The 15,966-nt window shown below is 39.2% G+C and overlaps 1 long non-coding RNA gene across 4 annotated transcripts; it reads left to right on the top strand.

Moving 5' to 3' along the window:
* The first annotated feature begins 694 nt into the window (after positions 1 to 694).
* On the top strand, positions 695 to 15,295 carry LOC126259502 (uncharacterized). 4 transcript variants are annotated; one of them, XR_007546524.1, is made up of 3 exons: positions 695 to 768; positions 9,198 to 9,327; positions 15,185 to 15,295. It is a non-coding gene; the product is annotated as an uncharacterized LOC126259502 (long non-coding RNA). The 4 variants fall into 4 exon arrangements; XR_007546523.1 differs by lacking the exon at positions 695 to 768 and adding an exon at positions 3,180 to 3,439; XR_007546521.1 differs by lacking the exon at positions 695 to 768 and adding an exon at positions 3,913 to 3,977.
* The last annotated feature ends 671 nt before the right edge of the window (positions 15,296 to 15,966 follow it).

The following is a 15,966-nucleotide window of genomic DNA, read 5'->3' on the forward strand; positions in this document are numbered from 1 at the left end:
AACTGGCACGGAAATGTATTCGAAGTTCCAGGTCCCAGCACCGCGAATGTTACCGGTAGTGTTCTAACAGAGAGAGAACGTCGCTGTGACACTAGAACAGTAAAAAAAAAGAGCTCTCTCAACGTTGAAAACTTTATCTCCCAAGAAAAGTAAGCTAGACAAATCCAGCAACACAGACGTTTTTACTGATCCGCTAATTTCATTTAAAGACCAGGAAATTCAAGCACTGAAGAAAGAATTGGTTAGTTTGAAGATTAAAAATGTTCGACTGGAACAAAGAATTAAGTCCATGAAAGAAGTTATAAAGCAAGCTACATCTATAAAACCTAATGTGTCTCACACTAAAGGTACGTTTACACTGGGATACATGTATCGCGACATGTATGAGCGACATGTCAATTTGACATGTCGCGATACATCACCTCATACAAAAATTCACGGAACTTGTATGCGGACCCTCGAGCTCATACATGTCGCGTATACATTTTGTATATCGCTTTTTGGCCATATACGCGACATGTATGAGCGACATTTGAAGAACTCGCGCATGCGCAGTACTATCATTTCCTGTCGTCTTGTCGACTGCCGCTTATTTCGACGATTAGCGCATGCGTAGTACCAGGCTCTTTGGCGGCTGTTTGAGTTTTGAAGGCGCCGACTGTCGTTTAGACGTTAATGTATCTGCGTAGAATATCAAAAAGGGCCATATGCAACATTATTCTTCGTGTTTGCGAGGCCATTGTGCAAGTTTTATCCCAAGAAGTGAAGGTAAAAGTTTTATATATATCAGAGTATGTAATACATTATATAATTTTTTCATGCATCTGGCACGTATATTAATGTTTTGCTGTTATTCCGGCGGCCTCGCGTGATAATGTTGACAACGGATGCCGACAATCGTGTGTGAGGCGTTGGCATTAGCAATCGCGCGACAATGCAAATGTTTTGTCATGAAATCTTCGTTTTACGAGGAATCCCCAGTGGCTAAAAAACGGAGTGTTACTGCCAACTGATCCTCTGGTGGAATCGCTTCCCGAAAGTTTGTGTTGGTTTTGGACACAAGAGGAGCCACAAGTGATAACAAACTGCGGAAATCCTCCATACTCATCCTAACATAATTTCTAAAATATGCGCCATCCTCTAGCGTTAATTCGCGAGAAACTCTCTGTGCCACCATCTACGCTTCCTCCGCCTTTTCTTCCTATCATCTTCCAAAAGAGCAAGTGTATCAGCACATAAAAATGTGAAAACTTCCAAATCGTCGTCGGAAGCTATCGCACAGTGATACATATCAACCAGTGTAAACGCACGCTCATACATGTATGAGGTTGATACTTGTCAACTCATACAAGTCGCGATACATGTCGCAAAGTCGCATATACATGTATCTCATACATGTGCCGATACAAATCGCAGTGTAAACGCACCTTAAGAAGCACAAATGTGTATGCTCGGATGTGAGAAGTACTCTTTCTCAGTGTTTCACACCAGGACAAATTCGTTGTCTGTTAAAGAAGAGGAAGCAAGTAAAGTGGTGCTCAGAGGACATTGCAAATGCTCTCACATTGAGAGCTTTGTCTCCTAAAGCATATGCCTACCGGAGGAGGAAGAATTATCCTTTTCCCTGCAGGTCAACACTCCAGACATGGACGAAACAGTTCAAGTGCCAACCAGGTATTTTGAAACCAGTTTTGGAGTTAATTAAAGGTAGGTCAGAAATGTTCACATCATTAGAGGCGATTGGTGTCCTAAGCTTCGACGAGATGAGCATTGACGGTCGTGTGACTTACGATTCGTCCGACGATGTAGTACTCGGACCACACAACAATGTCCAAGTTGTCATGGTTCGCAGCTTGTTTTCAAAATAGAAGCAGCCAGTGTATTATGACTTTGATGTTGCCATGTCTAGTGATTTGTTGCAGAATGTCATAAAAGAAGTTGAAACAGCAGGAATCCGTATTGTAGCTGTTACGTGTGACATGGGACCAAAAAATATGAATGTGTGGAAGCAACTTGGTGTGTCTACATCCAAGACATTCTTTTCAAACCCTGTTGATCACAGCAGAAAAGTTTGGGTTATTTTTGATGTTCCACATTTGCTTAAGTTGTTAAGAAATCATTTTCTTGATGACGGAATCACTTTGCCTGATGGTACTATGATTACAAAAATGGTTATAGAAGATCTTCTTCGACATCAGAAAGGCGACCTTTCGATCAATCACCACATATCGGAGGTTCATCTTAACGTTAGTGGACGTGATCGTCAGAATGTCCGAAGGGCTGCACAGATATTTTCACGTCGCACTGCCCAAGCTGTGAGATATGTTCTGCAGAAAAATCGCGAAGGAAGCTTCATTGAGCTCGTGAACGATGTTTTCGATGTGCTGAATTCGAGATACCCTCAAGATGAGAAAGCTCCCCTTAGAAGTGGTTCGGGTTTCATATCAGAAGTCAGGAAAACACTCTAAAAAGATTTCTTGAAATGTGCTCTAGTATGCGAGTAGGAAAAAGAAACAGTCTTCTCCCATTTCAGAAGGGATTCATCATATCAATAAATTCACTTTTTGGACTTTACAATGACATGAAAAATTCCGGAGCTACTTATATATTGACAGCCAGACTTAACCAAGATTGTCTGGAAAATTTCTTTTCCAGAATCCGTGGCCTTGGTGTCTTCTACAACAATCCCACTCCTTTCGAGGTGAAAAACAGAATTCGCTTATTGATACTGACTGGAAGTGCAAGTGAAATACCTTTGTCTTCTGGTGCTTCGACTTCAGAGAACAGAAATGAGAATTCTGCTTCTGAAAACTACCCAACACCAGCTGATGAAACTGAGGAAGAGTTTGCACGTTTTCTCTCGAGTGAATTATGTATAAGAGTAACTGATAAATCATTTGACGTCGCTACAGATGACGAAAACTTGCTCTTACATTTCGAGCTCAGTGATTCAGTGTGTACCAGTGAAGACGTGAATGAGGATGCTCTAAAATATGTAGCAGGATATATAGCATTCAAGTGCAAAAACGTTGACAGTTCTTTGGGAAATACAGCAGGGCAGTGTGTTGTTGATACAGAACTAAGTCTGAAGCAAGACTGGATTACCATTATTTCAAAAGGGGGCCTTATTTCTCCCTCTACTGACTAGTTTGCTAAAATACGTGAGTTAGAAATTATATTTGCTGCTTTTCATGGATCAAATATTTCTCATTGTAATAGAGTGATGGCAACCTTAGCAGGTCATATAAGTGCGAAATTTCCCGAACTTAATAGCAAAATAGTTCAGTTATATGTCAGAACAAGAACTTTTATACGGATTAGACATTTAAACAAAAGAGCCAAAATTGATGCAATGAAACGGAATTCGGCAAGGAAGAATCGGCTCTGGTCAGCGTCGTCTTCAGCATCTTCGACGTAGCTTCTGCATCAGCTTTGTAAGGTAAGTTCGACGATTACTATCTTTTTATTTACAAAAACATGTGTAAAATCGGCAGTACCCAACTGTAAAACATTTACCGTAGTCAGATGCCTAAAACACGAGCATGAATGCGGATGCGAACATCGGCCACTAGTTTTGCGTGGCGATATATCGTCATTGCTACTAATATTTAACGCATTTCTTTCGGAAACCTTGTATATAATATTAACATGAAGTGTGTTCAACCCTGTGAGCGCGAAACTTTACGTTATATGAGAAGAGAAGAGACGTGAAAACAGTTATTTTACAATCACCCATATTCTACAAACGGAGACTGCTGCCGTCTGGCTGCCAGGTGACGTAACAAGTCGCTGACCAATGACAGCGCACTAAGCCAATCTGGCATACCTTTTTTATTCTATGTTCCTTGGTGTGCAGACTAAATTCAGTGTAGGGGTGGGGATAGCCGCAAACAAGGATCAGTCTGAACGAACCAATCGGAGTACTAGCTACTGCTCACGTTGGGAGGAGGGCAGTTTGAACTTGGGCACAGTTATTGGTATGTGTCTACTCTCCTTGAGCCAGGGGCGCGTGTAATAGTAGGCCGCGACCTGCCACTGGCTCTCAGGAAACGAAAAACTTTTGTGTAGTCAGGTAGTTTTCTTTCAAGAAAATGATTTAAAAGTCGATATTACGCAGGACTTTATCAGGGTCATTTTAATGGCTACTGTACGTACAAGTCGCCATTCGTCTGCCAATACAGGTATTAAAAATACTTCATTCTCCCCCCCCCCCCCCCCGTACGGTCGCACTTGCCATGAGCCTCTGACATCTGGTGTTCCTACGGGAACAGCTTCTTTTTAAGGCATCTCAGACTGCAGATTTTATTTTTCTATATTTTATATCTCTACAATAGCCTGGGCAAAAGAAAATTTGCACGTTTATAGCAGATAATACGACGTGGTACTTAAAACATGTTTCACAACGCGTCTGCAGTAATGGAGTATTTAGTAACAGTTTTGCAGCTTTGTTAGTACACTGAAAGAAAATGTGAAAGTGTGACCTACAGACAAGCTCTGTCTGACTTTGTGCCACTCCAGAATGTTTAGATTCGTTGCCAACCAATTGTTGTATGCTTCTGATGGTAGAGTTCGAAAGTGACAATGAAATTTGCACTTGGTAAAATCTAAAGAGCATGAAACAGAGAGGGGAAACTGGAACAAATGGGACAAAATAGATTTAAAGAATGTTCAGAATTGTTCAGTTTATACAGTGTAACCCGTCATGATTGTCTTGGAAAATGTCATGTGGGTTTTAGTTGGATTGTGCAAAGGCTATCCACAAAGAATTATCCTAAGGATTGTCTTCATATCATTACAATAAATGAAATTTCAAAATGAGGAAAGGCAACCACTCATCTGTACCTGATTGATGAGTGCCACACTGACATTCGTAACTCTTTCTAGTTTAGGTACACGCTCTTCCACACAGCCCCAAAAGACACCAACAAGCAGTAGCAACAATATTTAGTCCTACCATTTGTGAGTGATAGCACAAGAATTTAAAAGTACTCTGAAGAAACATTTATTAACTAGCCTTTTCCCTGCACCTTCACCTGTTTATATGTTCAACACATATACTGCACACATCCTCCTCCACCATCTCTCTGTACACCTTCTCCTTTCGTCCCAGCTCTGTACCTCCTCCTACTCCCCTCTCCCTCTTTATATATATATATATATATATATATATATACACACACACATTCCACGTAGGAAAAATATATCTAAAAACAAAGATGATGTGACTTACCAAATGAAAGTGCTGGCAGGTCGACAGACACATATGTGTGGACGGATATGTGTGTGTGTGCGAGTGTATACCCGTCCTTTTTTCCCCCTAATGTAAGTCTTTCCGCTCCCGGGATTGGAATGACTCCTTACCCTCTCCCTTAAAACCCACATCCTTTCGTCTTTCCCTCTCCTTCCCTCTTTCCTGATGAGGCAACAGTTTGTTGCGAAAGCTTGAATTTTGTGTGTATGTTTGTGTTTGTTTGTGTGTCTGTCGACCTGCCAGGACTTTCATTTGGTAAGTCACATCATCTTTATATATATATATATATATATATATATATATATATATATATATATATATATATAACAGAGGGAAACATTCCACGTGGAAAAAATATATCTAAAAAGAAAGATGATGAGACTTACCAAACAAAAGCGCTGGCAGGTCGATAGACACACAAACAAACACAAATATACACACAAAATTCAAGCTTTCGCAACAAACTGTTGCCTCATCAGGAAAGAGGGAAGGAGAGGGAAAGACGAAAGGATGTGGGTTTTAAGGGAGAGGGTAAGGAGTCATTCCAATCCCAGGAGCGGAAAGACTTACCTTCGGGGGAAAAAAGGACAGGTATACACTCGCACACACACACATATCCATCCACACATACAGACACAAGCAGACATATATATATATATATATATATATATATATATATATATATATATATATATATACCTCACTAGACCTTCCATCCACCACTCCCCCTCCTCCTTCCCCTCTCTCATTCTCTTCCCCCTCTCCTGGTCCATCCCTTCCTGTCCCACATCTCTTCTTTCATCCCCTCCACCCCCCCCACCCCCCCGTCCCATCTGTCTTTCCATGCCTCTCCTGTCCTCTACCTTCCTGTCCGTACTCTCCTCAACCTTCCTGCACCCATGCCCAATCACATGTCTAGCCTCTGCAAAACAGGTTGATAGAGCATGCCAATACTACTCCCATAACACACCTATCGTGCAGGACACTCTACACATCAGGGAATTGAAAACAGTTATTTTGCCCCTGATTATAGGTTACCATGTAAAGCAAGTCGATATCGCAGGCTGACACTACTCCAACATGCCTCTCATGCAGGGTAGCCTACACATTGGAGGCTGAAAAAACACGTTTCTGCCACTATCCACACTCCTATTGGAGCTAGATGGTTGTAAACCCCAAGAAGCTCATACTTGTGCTGTTCGCTGTTTGCATTCCAGATTTGGTTGAAACTGATTCAAGGATTTGGTATGTGTAAACAATGTACAAGATGTAACACATGAGTTTGGTTTGTAGCACACATGCATGCTACCTGACGAGTGTCAGTACGGAGTGATAAATCCAGTTTTATCTGACCATGACAGCCTATGGCTAATGGTCAACTGTGAAAACTATCCTACTCAGCAACCTGAACACATTAAGAGGATCATATTATTATATCCTGACAACATTAGAAAGTTAAGGCAAAAATTATCAGAAGTTGAGTGGGACAGAGTATATAATTGTAATAACGGTAATGCTTTTAACTTATTCATGAACATACTAACAAGCTTAGTTCAAAACTGTTGCCCACAAATAATCAAAAAGATGAAAACAGATGGTGCACCAAATAGAAAAAAGAAGCACAACTGGTTCACTCCTGAACTGCATGACCTGAGAAACACACTTATTGCCCTACATAAAATGGCTAAAACTGGTAACCTTGAATCGAAGCAGAGGTATAAAGAAGCCAGGAAGAATTATAGAACTGAAATACAGACGGCAAAGCAGAGAGCCAATGATGCTTTCATTGAAAACTCCAGCAACAAATGCAAAGCAGCCTGGCAGGTAATAAACAAAATAGCAGGGAAGCATAAAAACGGACAAGAAATTCCAATAGTGCCAGGAAAATTAAATGAATTTTTTGTTAACAGTACTAAGTTGGAAGCTACTGCTACCTCTGCACCAGATGATGCAACTTCTGAAAGTTTTACCTACAACATTCCTGACCTAAATAACTTATCCTTTAAATGGAAACAGGTGACCTGCCAAACTCTATACAATGTCGTCACAAACCTACATGGCTCATACAGTGAAGATCAATATGGCATCTCCAACACCATCTTGAAACAAATAATTGACATTATTGTTGCCCCTCTTACCTTTCTGATCAATAGTACTTTTACAGCTGGAAAATTTCCTGAGGTCCTGAAGGCTACTATTGTTATCCCAATCTATAAAAAAGGAGAAAAAAACAAACCTGAAAGTTACCGTCCAATATCCCTCATACCTATATTATCCAAAATAATAGAATGCTGCATTAAAACACAACTTTGCAACTACTTTGCTGAACAAAATCTTTTTTCCTCCTCGCTCTTTGGTTTTAGGCCAGGATTGTCTACAATAAATGCAGTAGAAACTCTTGTGACAGACATACTTGATGGCTTCGAGAACAATTCCATCACTTGTGCTGTACTACTAGATCTGAGTAAAGCATTTGATACTGTATCCCATGAAATACTAATAAATAAACTAGAGTGCTATGGTGTAAAAAATAACGAACTGGCATTAATCAGATCATACCTGACAAACAGAACTCAGGTAGTTATAGTAAATAGCCAGCAATCAAATGCCCTACCAGTTGTAAGAGGCGTGCCACAAGGCTCGGTGCTTGGACCTTTTCTCTTCCTGGTATACATGAATGACTTGCCTACTTTCATGCTTCACAAGTCAATAATATATGCTGATGACACAACCCTGATTACCTCAGATAACAAATTGGAGAAAGTGAAGAAACAAACAAAAGCAATGCTTGAAAAGTCTGCCATATGGCTCCACAGTAACAAGCTGATACTCAACAGTAGCAAGACGGAAACTATGTATTTCTTCTTGCACAATCTACAGGAAAAATTAAATGAGTCTGACTCTGTAAGGCTTCTAGGAATCCACCTGGACCCAAAATTAACGTGGAACACCCCCACGGAACTGTTATGTACCAGACTTTCTAGAGTAGTCTTTTTGTTAAGGAAACTAAAAACATTAGTTAGCAGAAAACAACTTTTATCTTCTTATTATGCCTTCTTTGAATCTCACTTACAGTACGGAATAAAATTATGGGGCAACTCAATTGGTGCTCAGACAGTGTTCATGTGGCAGAAGAAAGCAATTAGAGCGATTACAGGTATTAAAAGCCAAGAATCATGTCGAAAGCACTTTAAGGAACTTAACAGCTTCTCTGTATATAAAAACGTGTCTTCTTTCCATAAAAAAACAAATACATACCTTACCGTCCAGAACAGATGTTCATTCACATGATACCAGATATAAAAACAATCTTAATGTAGACTTTACTAGGCTATCTAAGGTCCAAAGTAGCTTTCAGCAAACAGGATTGAAATTATATAACAAGTTACCACAATCACTGAAAGACCTACAAGGTGATGCCTTCAAGAAGCAGCTGCACAAATTGTTAGCTGATAAGTGTATCTATGATGTAAAGGAATTAGAATGTAGTAGAGAGTGAGAGTAACTATGATGTCAAGGAATTGGAATGTAGTAGAGAGTAACTATGATGTTATGGAATTATAATGTAGAGAATAACTCTTTATCCTCATGTAATGTAATCTGAATGTACATAGTTTCCCAATTTTAGATTCACTATCAAATGTAATGTCAAAACTGTTTATTTCAACAAATGTTGGCTAATGACAAGTAATAAATAAATAAGTAAATAAATAAATAAGTAAATAAAAATACCTAATGTTGCCAAGTGCTCTTATATTAATGGTGAAAATCCTAGCACACCACTGATGCTTTGTGCATATATAAACTGCCAGGTCACTCTTGTAGCTATCCGACATACTTAAACATAAATAGATTCTTGTATGCTTGGTTTTAGATATGGGTGTAATAACAGTATTGTGCATTTTAGGTTATGTAGTGGTTAGTAAATGTTTTGTTATCTCTACAGGTCTGAAGATGGTTTGATGGAACTAAAAACAGTCACAAGAAAAGGGAGGAGGTGGCGGTATCATCAATTTGTGCTTATTCCCAGTCTTACATGCCACAGATCATTCTACCATCAATTACTCTCTACCCAGGTCTGTCCTATACATCTACCACCTTGTACCACATGTCTGTCATAGGTAGTTCCTATTTTAGAAAAGGCATGGATGTTGTGTGGAACAGCTATACTATACCATGATCACTGAGCAGTGTTCTGTGTGGGCTAATTGCAATCTTGGTCACTCACTTGCCGATTACTTTTGGAACTGACGAGGTACAAGACTGAGGTATCGTGCAATATACAATGAAATAGATTTCCTGTATTATGATTTCAAACTATTTTCATTTTCAGCTATACTATTATGGCAAGCTACAATGTTTGTAACGATTATGCATTGCTATCGTACATGGAATATTCAATAATTTTGGTGCAAGAAATTATTTTAATTTATTTGGTACTGAAGTATAAGAATATGGTGAACACGCTGAGTTTCGCAATATTCGGGATTTATTTAGGATTGACTGTACCATAATCACTGAGCAGTGTTTTGTGTGGGCTAATTGCAATCTTGGTCACTCACTTGCCGAACATTCCACAAACAACAACATAATTTCAACAGCTGCTCCAGAATCTATGTAATGTGGATCTCTCCTTTCAGCATGTCCAATGTTCTCATAATCCTGATAGCCTAAACCTCCACTATCCCTCTCCCCTCTGCCTTATCCTTTCACTCATCCTTTCCTTTCCTGTCTTTTCTAAACCACTACACCTATTCAGACCTTGTTATCAGCTTTCTCCCGAATTTTCTCTCATACCTGACATCCCTTGCCCACTTTCTCTGTTTTGCGATAATCATGTTTTTCATTTCTTGTTTTGTTTCCACCACTGACAGCCACCTATTTCCCTATCGCCTGTCTACCTTTGCCCCTCTATCCCCTCCTTACCCTCACACACACTTCTTCTACATCCTCTCCTGTCAGCAAGGAAAGCATAAATAGTTAATGTATTAACTAACTATCACGGCCGCTGATGAAGTCACAGGTTGTTGCATTTGAGGGCACATGCACCACACATTAACCACCCACCAATAAATGGCTGACTCTTCTTTTGTTTATATTTTCATACTGGCTAAACTAAAATTGGCTAAATAAAAGTGTGTGCTAAGCGTATACAATGCTTAGTACACACTTTTAGTTAATCTTCCACATAATCACCAGAGGTGAAAGCACACTTTTCTCATTCCATTTTCACAGAACTTCCTGCTCTCTGTCTTGACCACTATAACACTATTCCATCTCTAACGACTTTGTCATTGATGAGGCATTAACTCCTACTCTTCCTATTTATCACTATTACTTGAACATCACTATCGCAGGTATTTCCTGCAATTTTCAAGAAAATTAAAAAGTTGGACTGTATGATGGATTTACCCAGTCTCTCCATCCAAAGAATTGTGACAGTTTTGGAATACCACACATAGTGTCCATATGGGCATTTCATGCAGCAGACAAACTGGTTGTGGAAACATTTGTCCTGAAAAGCACAACAAATATTTTCAATGTATCAACGGAGACATTAGCTTTGATAGCATGTGTCCTCAAAGACAAAATTCAACAGGTTGTGGTCATTTCTGTCCACAGAAAGGTCACCAAAATTCGTCACTGTCAAGTCTTCAATTTTTTTCCTTGATAATGAGTGTGCTTCATGCTATTCCATAGGTTTCACTTATCATCCTTTGTACAATATACCACTTTCAGAAAACTATCTTCATAGCAGCGAAAATGTTATAAATTGTATCCTGGATGAGGAATTGAACTCAGTGCCAGTGCGTTTTGTGGAGATAGAGCTTCAATGCTTCACAACCTAACTCAAAATTCTTTAAATATGTCATTTATTTCCCCCTCAAAAGCCACAGTAGTGTAGTATTTGCCTTAACCACAGTCTTGGGAACATCTTTTATTCTGTTTATAAACATCTTTTATTCTACAAACAGTACCTGCATTTTGACAGCTGCCATTCCTTCTACATCAAAAAATCTCTCCTATACAGCCTGGTCACCCGGGGGTGGCATATTTGCAGTGCAAGAACTCCTGTGTCCAGTATGCCAAAGGTTTCACGAAGCCATTTCCCCACGCACCTCCAATCCTCCCACCAACCCCAAGGAGCAGCTACAAAGGGGTACCCTTTCCATCACTCAGTATAATCCTGGACTGCAACGACTGAACCACATCCTTCATCAGGGCTTTGATTATCTACGATCATGCTCTGAAATGAAAGGCATCCTACACAAGATTGTTCCCACCCTTCCTATTGTGGTGTTGCATTGTCCACCAATCCATCACAACATCCTAGTCAATCCCTATGCCATTCCAAATCCCAGCCCCTTGTCATAAGGATCATATCCCTATGGAAGACCCAGGTGCAAGACCAGCTCAATTTACCCACCTAGGACTTCCTATTCCACTCCTGCCACAGACTTATCTTACCCCGTCAGGGTTGAGGCCACCTGGATGAACGGCCAAACTGCGATCAAGAGCAAAGTTTCCTGCCCTGCCCTGCCCTGTGGCACAATATGCAGCTGAACATAACATGTTTGATTTCAATGGCTGCTTCACAATCAAGGCCATTTGGCTCCTCCCCTCCACCACCAGCTTTTCTGAACTGTGCAGGTGGCAGTTATCTTTACAACACATTCTCCACCCCTCTCACCACCAACTCCCTGTCCCACAGACTCCCAATGCTGTGCCTGGCTGCCTTCTCATGTTGCCATCTAATCACTGCACAGTCCACCAGCAGCACTCTCCTCTCAACCCCCCCTCCTCCCCCCCCCCCTACTCTGCTATTCCTCCTCCTTTCCCATCCCACTTCAAATTGCTGCTTTTGTTCAATGTGAGAGTTGTATTGTGGTCAGAGCTGTCAGAGACAGTGGTCATGTGTGTGTGAGGTGTGCTCGCTTGTGTGACTGTGTGTGTTTTCTCTTTTCTGATGTAGGATTTGGCTGAGAGCTAAATGTATAACAGCTTTCTTGTTGTGCCTATCAACAACTCAGTGTCTCATCTTTACAGTGAGTGGCAATATATCCTTTTCCTAGTATTGTCAACAATACAAGTTAAATGGTATGCTAGATTGGAACTCAAACCAGGAACACCTGCCTTAAGTCCACGAGGCATACACAGATTAACATCTACATTAGATGTAGGTGTTGATAGCCAGTGAACCTCTGCGAAGTGCATGACAGAAGGTACTTTTCATTGTTCCACATACTGGGGTTCTTCCTACTCTCAATTACTTGTGTGTGGATAATCCAGTTTGCAGATAATCGTGCATCTAAAAAAAAGTGCAACATTTTTCTCTACCAAACAGCAATAAACAATCTGCCGCATGACAATAAGTGCCATTTCCATTGTTTACATGACTGCTATGTGACAATACAGTACTATTTCCATTGTTGTTGACCAACTTGTTCCATGTAAATTGAAAACAAACTTAGTTTTTTGATGTTAATTGGGTTGTAAGTGTCAATGAAGTAAGTTATAAAGTTTATAAATGAGTTGATGGGGAAATGAAAGAGATGTGTGTTGACATTAAAACATAAATGAGAATTAATTAGAAGACTTGAGAAGGGGGAAACTACTGCAAAACAAAGACCAGATTATGGTATTAGAATGCACACTGTTCAGAATGTTAAAAAGAATATGCAGAAAATACAGCATTTTGTCAGAAAATGAGATTTTAATTCTGGACCATTTGCACAAAAAAGTATGAAGTGAGCTGCAGTTGATGAATTAGATGCTGCTCTTTTGCAATAGTTTAGTGCAATGTGTGCCAAAAAAGCTAACATTTTTCATGAAGCTCTAGGATTAGAGGGAGAATTTAATGCCTCACCAGGTCAGCTAACCAGATTCAAATGTCGCAGGATTCACAAATGTGCTGGCAAGGACAGCAGTTTAGTTCAAATGCTGTGGAAGCTGATTCTTTCTGGGAAGAATTCCAGAAATCTGTGGAAGAAGAGAATTTCACACCAAACCAAATTTAAAATGCAGGCAAAAGTGGTCTGTATTGGAAATGTGTACATACCAGAACTCTTGCTTTTAAGAGTACGTGCTCCTGGGTGTAAGTCATCTAAAGAATGAATTACAATTTTATGCACTGCTAATGCTTCTGGGAACCACAAAGTTAAACTACTAATGGTTGGGGAGGGGGGGTGGGGGGTGGAATGAACATTCAAGGGTATTGTAGCCATGGATCTCCCTGTGCATAATTCTTCCAGGAAGGAGTGTAGATGGGTAGTGAAATTTTCAAAAACTGGTTCTACATACATTTTGTACTGCAAGTTCGGTGATGTCTAGAAGAGAAAGGAGTGCCACACAAGGCTGTTCTATTGCTTGATAACGCACCCTTTCACATCCTGATAAGAGGATTCTCATATCTGATGGTCTCATGGTAACTTTTTACCTCCTAGCATGATGCCATTGTACAGCCAATGGACCATGAAGTAACTGCATTGGTAAAACATTATTACTAGGTTGGTCTACTGAGAATGCGAACTGAGGATGGTTTGGCAGCATTCTGGAAGAATTTGACAATTCTTGATACCATAAACCAGATTTCTGATGCCTGGCAAGAAGTCAAGGCACATACACTAGTTCGATCATGGAGGAAAATTCTTCCAGAAACAGAATAAAGTGATTTTCACGGATTTAGTGATGAAAAAATAGCAATTGCACAAATAATGAACCTGGCAACAGGTTTAAATGACTTTGAAGAAGTCTATGAAGAAAATTTGAATGAGTGGTTGAAGATTGATGCATGTAAACCTGGCTTCCAGTACATGAGTAATGCTGAAATTGTGACCACTGCTTCACAACAAAACAAAGAAGAAGACAATGAATGTGAAAGTGAGGATGAAGACAGTGACCTTGTCACTCATTATACCACACTGAAACATGTTGATACTCTTCTAGATTACATGGGTTAGTGGGAGTTTCAGTACATTGACATTACTGCTGCAAGAAAAATTCGAAATGTGTGTTAAAACATGTCAACCCCTCCCAGAAGCAGACCAACATCATAGACTACTTTAAGAAATAAACGGGGCTACAGTACCCATGCACAGAACTTGGATTAACTTTCAAACTAAGAATGCATGTTTGAAACTATCTCAATTATTCATGTTTATCGATTATTTGTGCCTCTTCTCCCCCACATTGCCCCAATTAATTGGGAGTATACTGTATGCATAAAGTAACAGGCTTACATTTCATATAGGGGTAGATGATGCATGACTTTTAGTGAATTACTTGATACATTTTGTACTTCATTATGTTATCATGAATTTGTGACTGTGTTTACTCCTTGCCAATCAGTGTTCATATCTAGCACTATTTGGAATAATTAGATATCTTGTAAATAACAATGCTGGATGTACTATTTCATTTGCAAGATTACAATAATTTGGAATCTCATGTATCTGTTAAAGCAATAATTTCTAATCCAGGAAAATAACAGTTCGCTCATGACACAGTTTTTGAAGATAATAAGCAAAATAATCAAACAGAAAGTTCAACATAAACACTGTGTAGTGTCATGAGCAATTATTCAAATTATACATATCTCAGAAGATGATAATCTTTAACATGGTTTACAAGGCAGTTGGTTGTATCAATTAAAGTAACTTTTAGCACTGAAAATCTTGTAAATGTTAGCAACCAAAATAATAAACCACTTTAGCAATAATTTACAATTTTGGTTCAAAATTAATACTTAGTAAAATTTTTGCATAAAAATGAAATTGTATAAGAAAACACTGTCAAATATTTTCTTCAATATTGTAAAATTTAGTATCGCATTTTTTGTGAAAAAATAATTTTTCATGACAACTTTACAAAAGTATTAATAGGCCTACTAATAATAAACTTCTCATCATGGATTGTTATCTTTTTTTTATATAGAAGGGTCAGTGTCGGACCAAAGCACTTAGTCATTTGGGAGTCATCATTGAGAGAGGAGGAAGCTGCAGTTTATTTGGCATGAATAAATGAAGAAAATTGACAGGTTATGTATGTTGGGCCTTTTTTATTTCAAAGAGTAAAAACCTCAAGTTTGCAAATGAATCCAGAAGAAACAAGAATGTTATAACCCTTTGATTCCTGTAGAAAACAAGAATTACTAATAGCTTGATCTACAATTATGAACACATTCAACATGTTAAGTATCAGTGTAAGAGTACAATGCAATGTGTGAAATTATAATTAAAGTTGTGTGTTATATGTGAGCAAGAACATTACATATGGAATACAGTAAAGACAACTGCTTAAAGGCCTCTGTGTGCACTATATTTATCCTAATCTTATCAGTACAGTTCCCATAGAAGCAGTACATAAAATGCAATGGTATATAACCAGATTCCTCACTTAATACCACTTCTTGAAATTTTTTAAGTAGGCTTTTGCAGGAAAGTTGACATCTATTTCCAGGCATCTGCCAGTTCAGGGTTTTCAGTACTTCTATGATATTCACCCATGGGTCAGACTCACCTATGATCATTCACACATTTCTCCTTCATGTGTGTTCTATGTCCCCCATTGTCCCCATTTAGCATGAGTTGCACAAGTGTTTTATAAACAATTCACTTTGTGTATGGAGTGCATTTTCTCACTATCCTACCAATGAACCAATGTCTACCAAAGTTTTACTTACAATTGAGCCTATGTGATCATTCCATTTCGTATCT

This window comes from Schistocerca nitens, chromosome 5 (genome assembly GCF_023898315.1).
Source record: "Schistocerca nitens isolate TAMUIC-IGC-003100 chromosome 5, iqSchNite1.1, whole genome shotgun sequence".
Taxonomy (NCBI): domain Eukaryota; kingdom Metazoa; phylum Arthropoda; class Insecta; order Orthoptera; family Acrididae; genus Schistocerca; species Schistocerca nitens.